The sequence below is a fragment of the Agrilus planipennis genome, unplaced genomic scaffold (assembly GCF_000699045.2).
Source record: "Agrilus planipennis isolate EAB-ADULT unplaced genomic scaffold, Apla_2.0 scaffold22, whole genome shotgun sequence".
Classification (NCBI taxonomy): domain Eukaryota; kingdom Metazoa; phylum Arthropoda; class Insecta; order Coleoptera; family Buprestidae; genus Agrilus; species Agrilus planipennis.
Genome location: NW_020438874.1, coordinates 774300 through 785029, shown reverse-complemented (window position 1 = coordinate 785029; position 10730 = coordinate 774300). Strand labels below are relative to the sequence as shown.

Here is a 10730-nt window from a genome sequence, read left to right as displayed (position 1 = left end):
TGTTATTTTATAAAAATTAATTAATATAACCAAAATTCTTTTACGTAATTCACAAAAGTCCGTAAAGATCATTTATAAAAATATATTTTGTTCTAATAAAAGAAAATCTTAATTAAAACTATTGTGTAATTCAGTGTTCACAATTGTAATTATTGCATCATACAACAACTAGTACTTGCGCGTTTAAATTCAGTCTTTGTTGTCAAATTGAGGCATTTCTAATGTAATAATTAAGGTGCACCCTTTTTATTTTAAAGATAACAAACACTAAATTTAACGATGACGATCATGCAAGGTAATGATCAAAACGGATGATAACTCTTATTTCAATAACTCACCGCTTTTCGTAATCTTTATCCTATGTACAACTTTCGCCCCAATCACTGTTCAAATTCATATTGATGATTGCACAACACGATATCGGATAAGTTTTCTTTACTAATCTACGAAAACTAACGCGATAAGTCAATTAATTAATAGCACTCGATACTACCCATTAACATGGCGCCGACTTAATTAATAATAACAGTAAATTGTAATATTAATTTCTATTGTTCGTGTTAGATCGGAACTCGACACCGAAATACTTTTCTTTTGCAGGAAATGTTTTAATTTTCATATCTTTCTCACTCTCATTATATCTATCTCATTCTTTCATTCGTGACGGAGCAAGCCGTTTTGATAATGACGAACTCGCTTTTATCAAGGTCTTGAAAAAACACAAACAAGTATACATCGCCTTGAAAGAGCAAAACACGTTTTATTCGATAAATAAAACGATATCAAAAAATAAAAAGATGTACCAAAGGAGCTAATATATGAGGTTTCTGTAAAATAAATTGGTTTTCTAATTTTCTTGAATATATTCAATTTCTAATTAAAAATTGCAAACTTGCTTTAATTACACACTTCAGACAAAAGCTCATTGTGATGATTAGTAATGTATACATTTAAATTTTTGTTTTTTGAAAATTTAGTCTAATGTATAGTATGTATAACAAACATTGCAATTTAGAGCACAAAATGATCAGGGCATTAACGGTACGTTTTATGAATTACATTTACTAAACCTACGATGCATCCCTAAAAAGGAAATTTCAAATTGTTTGTCATAGAGTAACAAACTAAAACAAAGTAATGAACAGATTGAACAGCCCACTGAAAACAGTTAGTACGATTTTATACTATTCAGCATGTTTTTTGCAAAAAGCTCAGAGACGTCGATTTTGGTTTAAAGGTACACCTAAATTCATATTATTTCAACCCTAAAACAAAGCAGAGAGGCCCAGCANAAAAGGAAATTTCAAATTGTTTGTCATAGAGTAACAAACTAAAACAAAGTAATGAACAGATTGAACAGCCCACTGAAAACAGTTAGTACGATTTTATACTATTCAGCATGTTTTTTTGCAAAAAGCTCAGAGACGTCGATTTTGGTTTAAAGGTACACCTAAATTCATATTATTTCAACCCTAAAACAAAGCAGAGAGGCCCAGCATTCATGAATTTTTAAGTTGAAAGTCAAGTCAAACTACCAATCATTCGAAAGGTCTTTTAATTCTTAAAATTAAATTAAAATTCTTAATTTCTAAAAATTTTTAATTTTTTCCTATCAAAGTCGGTACGGGTCAACCATTAGTGAAAGAATTTTTGCGCTATCTTTGATAGTTCAACAGATTTCAAACAAAACACTTGACCAAAACTTCCGACACCTGTAACAATGAATAAATGGTAGGTGGGCGCTTATATTTTCGGCACAGTGCACAATGTCCCTAGAAAATTTTGATAATACTTCCATAGACAAAAATAAATTGTTAAAGCAACTACATCTTGCAGCATATTCTTCATTGTGGTGGCATTCTTATTACTTTTTACCATGGACATAAAACAATCAATTTTAGTAATATTCTCTAACAGATTTGGTTAAACTCACATTTCCAATTTTAAATACTAGAAAAACGTCACTAATGTTAATTCGAAAACAAATTTTTAGTTAAAATTCAATACAAATAAATAATTACTTACAAGCATGTTGTTAACAAAACGCAACTTTAACAAAATATTTTAGACAGTGTAAGTACAAGGAATTTTTTACGCACACCGTCGCTGCACCCGTGTAAAATAGTAGTCAAAATACCATTTGAAACAACGTATAACTCAATGATATAAGCACAAATTTAAAAAAATTTCACTGGAAAGAAATTATGTACCTAATACAAAAGTGACGCTTTAGACTAGACCAAAATTCAAAAAAGTATGTTTATAAATAAGTTAAATTGTTATACCAAAAAGTTTTTAAAGAATTTTTTAGTAAACTGTATTGCAAGTTGGTAGGCTCTTACTATTATTTCATATTAAACCCTATTAGCCAACACCTGTATTATGTAAATATGATAGTACCAAACAAAAGCTGATTCACAACCTAAACACTCTGTATTAGGATCAAAATTTGCTAGAAGGAACGCCAAAATAGGATACTTTTATTCAGGTTCGTGTCTTGATCGATCATTGAAGACTCTCGACAATATCTTTATTTACGCCTTATTATAGTAATAAACTTTAACAGAATATATAAACCGATGCTTCAGGTGCTTGTTCTTTTTCTATTAATATATTTTAGAAGTCATTTAACTAAATTTTGGGATCGTGCAGTCGAAGTAAAGTGCACGGTTGCAAGAAGATTTAGCTATCTCTTCGAAATTTCCAAGAAAATATGGAATCTTTCTCACATNTGACCGATCATTGAAGTCTCTCGACAATATCATTATTTGCGCCTTATTAGAGTAATAAAATTTAACAGAATATATAGACCAATATTTCAGGTGCTAGTTCTTGTTCTATCAATATATTTTAGAAGTCATTTTATCAATTTTGGGATCGTGCAGTCGAAGTAAAGTGCACGGTTGCAAGAAGATTTAGCTATCTCTTCGAAATTTCCAAGAAAATATGGAATCTTTCTCACATTAAAAAGCAACTCAATGTCAGGACAACAAAATACATTGTAGTAAACTTTATGTGCAAAAGATAATCACAAAAAGGAAGGTAATATTTAATTTGCTGATATTAAATTTATTTTATTTTTGGTAGTCGTGATTTGTCCTGATAACTCATTGTAGCCGCCGTTTTGAAATAGAGAATGCGGAGTAAGTACTGAATATCCTTGAAGCTACGGGAAACTTATAAAAACTCCTTGTCAGTATAAGGTAGTCATATAACTAAACCGTAGATTGCTATTGAAAAGGTCAATGTAAGAAGTAATGTTGCAAAACTCTTTAGTAGAACAGTATGTAGACGAACCCTAAAAGACTGGAAGCTTTACAAGTTACTGTTTCAACATGTTTAGAAAGAGATAAGGATTCTGTAAACTGATGATTGCGTCGGTGGACATTGTACGCTCTAACTTTATAGTAAAGAGAACAACTATTCGAAGAGAAAACAATAACCAATGCGCCCGATTGAGATCAAACATAATAACTTCTAACGAAATTTCGTTGTAGGTATGTAATTTAAATACAAAAAATTGAAAGATAAAATAAAAAAGTGCTTCAGTTGTATGATTTCACAGTCTTACTTTTTCGCAAGTTCTTAACNATTTATATAAATATATTTTGTTCTAATGAAAGAAATTCTTAATTAAAACCATTGTATAATTCAGTGTTTACAATTACAATCATACACAACAACTAGTACTTGCGCGTTTGAATTCTTTGTTATCAAATTGAGGCATTTCTAATGTAATAATTAAAGAGCACCCTTATTATTTAAAACATAAGAAACACTAAATTTAACGATGACGATCATGCAAGGTAATGACCAAGACGGATGATAAACAACTCTTATTTTTAAAAACTCACCACTTTTCGTAATCCTAATCCTAAGTACAATTTTCGCCCCAATCACTCTTCAAATTCACATTGATGATTGCACAACACCATATCGGTTAAGTTTTCTTTACTAATCTACGAAAACTAACGCGATAATTCAATTAATTAATAGCACTCGGTACTACCCATTAACATGGCGCCGACTTAATAATAACAGTAAATTGTAATATTAATTTCTATTGTTCGTGTTAGATCGGACCTCGACACCGAAATACTTTTCTTTTGCAGGAAATGTTTTAATTTCCATCTCTTTCTCACTCTATTATATCTATCTTATTCTTTCATTCGTGACGGAGCAAGCCGTTTTGATAATGACGAATTCGCTTTTATCAAAGTCATGAAAAAACACAGATAAATACACATCGCCTTGAAAGAGCAAAACACGTTTTATTCGATAAATACAACGATATCAAAAAATAAAAAGATGTACCGAGGAGCCAATATATGAGCTTTCTGTAAAATAAATTCGGTTTTCTTATTTCCTGGAATATATTCAATTTCTGATTAAAAATAGCAAACTTGCTTTAATTACACACTTCAGACAAAAGCTCATTGTGAAGTATAAATGTATAGTGTGTATAGCAAACATTGCAATTTAGAGCACAAAATGATCAGGGCATTAACGGTACGTCATGAATTAAATTTACTAAATCTACGATGCATCCCTGAAAAGAAAATTTCAATTTGTTTGTCATAGAGTAAAATAAATTAAAACTAAATTGGAAATTTCAAAAACTCGTACAAAGTAATGAACAGATTGAACAGCCCATTGAAAACAGTACAATTTTATACTATCCAGCATGTTTTTTTTGCAAAAAGCTCAGAGACGTCGATTTTGGTTTAAAGGTACACCTTAATTCATATTATTTCAACCCTAAAACAAAGAAGAGAGGCCCAGCATTCTTGAATTTTTAAGTGGAAAGTCAAGTCAAACTACCAACGATTTGAAAGGTCTTTTAATTCCTTATGCAACAGTTTCTTACTTTAATTATCACACTCTAACAAAAGTAAAGGTATGTATGAGTTGAATTTCTACATGTCAAAAATTAAATGTTCAGATTGACCGCTGCCAACTTCCACGCAATAGTAAACAGTTTTGCTCAAGTTGCTGTCAAACATTGTGCTTTATAGAACAATTTGACAGTATTACTCTACAACACCCTGCGTAATTCTAATAAAAAATTGGATTTTGTCATTTAAAGTTTACTTTTCGTACGTCCCTACAAGAATAAATCACAAGATGCCAAATTAAACGACTATGAAAGTAATTCCTTAACATCCCTGCGGCCAATCTATCGATCAGGAAATCGTCGGTTCAAATGACTTACTTAACTCTATTCAGTTTAAAATCTATTGTAAATACTTCATCATATTTTGTATAGACACATAATTATAAACCACCTTTCAAACTAATGGTGTAGGCACTTGACCGATTTTCCATAACAATTTTCGAAATTCACGTTTGCATTACTTTACAATTTCAAAGTATGTACCTATTAGGTATCCCTTACGAAATGAAAAATGGAAAAAATAAGAAGTAGAATGAAGCAGTTTGACTCGACTCAAAATTTCTTTAATATCGACTCAATAATTTCATTGGTCATCAGTTAATCATCAATTAGGACCAACTCCATCCTATACCAGGTTTTATCCGGGTTGATGTCCTAAATCCACACGTGTGAAATATCATCGACGACCACATAAAACTAATTTTTGCTATCCCTCTGGAACAGTATTTTTTCTCTAAATAAAAGACACCCTATAGCCTTTTCTGTACTCCTAGCAATGTGTGTACAAGATTTCAGTATGATCGGTTGAGTAGTTAAGGCGTGAAATAGTAGTAAACAAACAAACTCACATTTGAATTCGTAATATTAGTTAGGATAGATTGTAAATTAAAAATGAGTGAGATATTATTGTATTTCGACAACAAATAAAGTACAAACAATCTGTGGTTTAATGAAAAATCAGCACTTCGTTTGTTTATGCAAATGTATGTAAGCGACAATTTGGTTGCAAAATTAAACTAAAAACGTTCGGCAATTGTCCAACAAAATTTGCAAATCAGTCATGATGATGATTGCCAGCTGTAATAAGTCAACGTTTGTTTCATATGTGTATAAAAGAACATCTGTATGAGGAAACACACTTAGGGAGAAAGAAAACTGGATTTATAAGTCGTATGTAAATTAAATGAGTTTGAAATTCAATTCCTCTTTCCTACTGAGTATCCCTTTTCTCCTTGTTGTGTTTTTATTTTTAATTTTTATTGTTACGACTAGTAATCTTAGCGTAGGGTCGTGAACCCAGGCTGGAAAAAAGAAAAAGGAGATAGGTATTGGAAAATAAAGTAACTTTACTGATGTAAATACCTATTGAAAGAAAGCAACTTGAAACATTTTTAAGAAACAAACACGTAGCAAATAAATTGAATCATTAAAGATAAGATACTTATAAATTATACGAAAAAAACATAAAAATGGTATGATAAAAAATTAAAAAGGAATATTTATTTCGATGCTGTGTTTTCTTCTGGGCTTTTTGGCCGTGGTCCGTGGAATCTTGCTTTTCCAAACGTTTCGCCGTTCTTTGCTGACGGCATCTTCAGTGGTGACTGGGCAGGTGCTCAGTCGTAACATCAGTTAGAAGAAAACACAGCATTGTCTGGTTTAGTCGTATGTGTCTAATGGAGCGAAAAACAGTAATTCTATTTAGTATTTGAATATTTTTTTTTGAGAAAGACATGTTAATGACTGCAAGTCGCGGTTAGTTGGAACGACACAGGACATGTGTGAAACCGTATATTTAGTTGTGTAGCGACCAACATCAATTAGAGCACCCTGTATATATAATGTCGTTGTGTAAATATGTAAATCTTTTGTATGATATTCCTTTCTGTGTAAATATTAGTCAACATTATATTCTAAAGCTTTTGTATTCTATCCGTCTGTGCTAATAACTTTTATTACTGTACTTTCCTATAATCCCTATTAACATTTCAACTTCGCATACTAACCACATAACGTTTGTACTTCGCTGTCCGTCCTGATTGCTATTTTATGAGGGGTTTCTTCGGTGATTTGGGTTCAACAACTTAATTCTATATTTTCTATCTTCAGCATTTTTCAAATCATATTTTCTTACTATTGGTTCCCTTATTTTATCTACAACCCTTAGCTCCACCTTCATAACTTTCCTAAATTATTCAAATTCTAAATTCTTCAGTTCTAAATCAACCTTCGTTTACTTTACTCTTCTTTTACACTAACAGTCATCATCATCATAAGGTCGTCAGTCCTAAGACTGGTTGGACACGTACCTCCACTCTTTCCTATCCTGACCTAAACTTCGCATTTCCCTACAACTAGAACAGCCCACATCCTTAACTTTTGCGAACAGTAATCTAATCTAGGTCTACCTCTACCCCTCCTAACTCCTGTTTCTGCCTCTAATATGTCTCCGACTAGACCTTCATGCCTAAGAAGGTGTCCTACCAACCTATCTCGCATATTTTTTATTGACTTCCATAGAGTCCTCTGTTCTCCTATTCTTTCCAATACCTCTTCATTTCTAACCTTTTCTACCCACGATATCCTCACATTTCGACCGCTTCTAACCTTTTCTAACAGTGTCCAATAAATATTTGTTTTACCAGATTTTATTATTTTTATATTGAACACGCATAAAACCAAAGTTGCAATGAATATACGTGTCGTAGCTACAGTATTTTTGTCGCACGATTTGTTTATATATTTTTGCGACATTTTTTACTGCAACGATTTTAATATCGAATCGCATCAGTGTGAAAGCGTTCGCTTTAAATAAATTTATTTTGGATATACTTGTGTGTCGTTGCGATTTTTACTGCATACACTGTGTGAAAGTGGCCTAATGTAGGTAGGTGTAAGATATCGCCGTCACTCGCAATTCCCCTGAATCACAAGTTCGATGTTTTCGCCACACTTACCAGACGGTTTCGTAATCTTTGATCATATCGTTCTCAACAGTTTATTATTAAGTACTTTATGTAGAACAACGGGGTTGTTAGTTCTCAAACTTTAAGCGTTGTCAAAATTTTGTAGTCTTCCGATTCATTAATTTCTGACGGAGGCGCCCGATAAATAGACGCGTTAATGAGTGTTTCGAATCAGTTGTTAATCGGGCCATATTACGCTAACCGAACCGAACCGATCCGATGAGTTGAAAATGGCAAACGCTGCCAACTTTCTTGATTAGAGGATGAGCACTCCGCTAGAACGTTATCTGCTAATTACGCTGCAATCAAGTGCTCTTCTCGCTTGTCATTTCACCGAACGGGGCAGATGGGGCCGCGGGTTGTAAAGACCAACTGCTACTTTTCTTATTGTAGCTCCGCTACTTCTTTTAAAAGCGAACCTACCTCCATCTATCTACTGTGTTGCAAAACGCCGTATCATCCTGGGGAGCGGCTACGGGGGGGGGGGTTGGGGACCGGATCGTAATGTTTGGAGAGACTTCTTTTGATGTCGTCATTCGCATAACGAGGTGAACAGCTACTTGAATCGTATTACTTAGATGAAGTAAACGGTCTAGTGAAATTTAATTAAATTAGTGCTTCCCTTCACTTTTATTCGTAACCCTCCGCGAAAATGAAAAGGCAAGGTGCCTCGTTCTGCTGAAATAAACGTACAAAAAGCAGTCACCCCTCCTTACATTTACCTAGTTGCTCTTCGTGAAATTAATGTAAAATTACATCACGTCAAACCAATCTCGGTAAAAGATAATAATTAAAAAGGTTTATTTATAACTACCTTTTATACGCGACTCCGTTTGTTCGTTTTCTCAGAAACGAATAGTTATTGAAATAATCATAAAACTTTTATAATTTTAGTCTATTTATTTCTATTTGCATTCTTATTTTGACAATATTAGTTTTAAGTTATTCATAGTCATGCTCGGCCACTAGAGTCATTTTACAACCCTGCCAGTTTGTACCTTTCATCTGGTATTTCCAAATTTCTAGGAATGNTGCCGCATAATAATACCGGATAATTCTATCAGAGAAGAAAGATAAAACAAACATCAGCAATTACAATTAAAACTTCATTGGTTTAGTCTTTAGACGACTTTTTCAACGGGTCTTAACGCAGTTTGGAATGTTGGTGTGGGTGGTATTTAATGAAAATCCCACCCTAACGAAGACATGAACCATTAATCGTAGTAGTTTTGCCGCGAAAATATTACCATCTCTAGTTAAAAGTACCAATGTTAAAATCATCACATTTAAGAAAATTGCAGGAATTGATTGAAATTTCTATGCGTCTCAGTATTTAATATGCTTGAACAGAATGTGTTGTTCACTTTTCAAAAAATTCAAAATGCTTACTATGACCCTTTACCTTAGGATGATGTGAATTGTGAATTAATTGTTGCCCTTTTAGCGCCAAACCATAGAGTTATCTATACGTTTATTAATATGAAAAATTATGAACCTTAAACTAATTTTTCAATCTAGTTTTTCATGCAAAGAAATGCAAATCTAATGTGTTTCCGCAAAGATAATCTTTTGTCGTTAAAAAAACAATATTACAAAAGTATTTTTTCATTGTGCATTCTACAGTCTCAATCGCTGGTGATAGAAAAGTAATAGATAAAATTGCATTTAATAGTATCCCTACTTTCGGTTATAACAATAACTTATTCGATAATCCGACCCAATCGTGTATTTTGCTTTGGTCTAGAAACTTGATATTTTTCACAGACCTTCCTTATACAACGTAGACAAGCACTGAGGAAGGATTTTTCAAAATTCAACTTCCAAAGAAGTTAAAAGGGAGTTCAAAGTTTGATGTATCCAAAACGCTAAGTCTTGAAGCTTGAAATTTTCGACAATGGCATCATCCACTACAATTATTGAAAAATGTTAAGGGTTACGCGGTAAGGGTTTATGTTATTAGGTTATGACGACAAAACTACCATCCAAATTTGGACGGCCTACTGTTAAATAATAAAAATTCTACTTTTACTGTTTTACTGTTAAAAGTTCACCTTGTGTTGCTCCCAGAGGTTTTAATTGTTGTGTTATAAAGGCTATTCAAAAATACATTTAAAGCATGCGATTGATCCGAGGTAACAAGGTGAACTTTTAACATATAACACTAAAAGTAGATTTATTATTACAAATAAGTAACATTTAAATTAAGCTCTGAGTTTCACATAACAAGATGACTATCCCTAGTTAATATGAATTTGAATGAAATGCCAACTTAACTCTTGGTGTAGGTATGTTTCCAAGGAGATAAAGGTTTTTGATTTCATCACATTTTATTCAGAAATAATTTTTACAGTACAAATTACCGTTAATGTTTTATTCAAATCGGAAAAAGGTTTTTCATCTGAGGACAAGTACTTTGATGTTTTATTTAGTTTTGGCCAACATTGGCTCGCTTATATTTTAATCAGGGCGTATTGTAATCCTTTGTTCAGGTACCTATGCGATAATGGCTTTGATAATATTCATATGGTTTATTCAGAATTTTCCAAATTGTTGATTTAAAATTAATATCCACGCGATGCCGCATACATAGTTTATGATGGATACAATTTAATTTGACGAATATTAATTATTATTTATAAAAGTTAATTATCAAATTATTTGTTATTTATGCAATACCTCATGATATAATTTATAATGTATTACTATTGCCAGCATAATGCACGTAGTATTGTTAAAAATAGAAGGAGGAGACTGTGGTAAATATTAATTAAAAAATTAAAAGGAATACTCACCCCTAATTACCACAAATAATTTTATATGAGCGGACACGTGTTTCGCCCACTTCACACGTGGGCATTATCAACGCGAGA

General features: G+C 32.3%; 2 long non-coding RNA genes across 3 annotated transcripts in view; both read right to left on the bottom strand.

Annotated features, from left to right (window-relative positions):
* LOC108732984 overlaps window positions 1-4105 on the bottom strand; it is a 9335-nt gene extending 5230 nt beyond the window's left edge. For both annotated transcript variants that reach the window (XR_003232280.1, XR_003232281.1), the window contains exon 1: window positions 3855-4105. This is a non-coding gene — a long non-coding RNA (uncharacterized LOC108732984). The remainder of the gene's footprint in view (window positions 1-3854) is intronic.
* A 254-nt stretch (window positions 4106-4359) lies between these two features.
* On the bottom strand, window positions 4360-4911 carry LOC108732926. The gene is made up of 3 exons (XR_001937167.1): window positions 4822-4911; window positions 4627-4758; window positions 4360-4549 (listed from the first exon to the last, which is right to left on the bottom strand). It is a non-coding gene; the product is annotated as an uncharacterized LOC108732926 (long non-coding RNA).
* Window positions 4912-10730: the final 5819 nt, after the last annotated feature.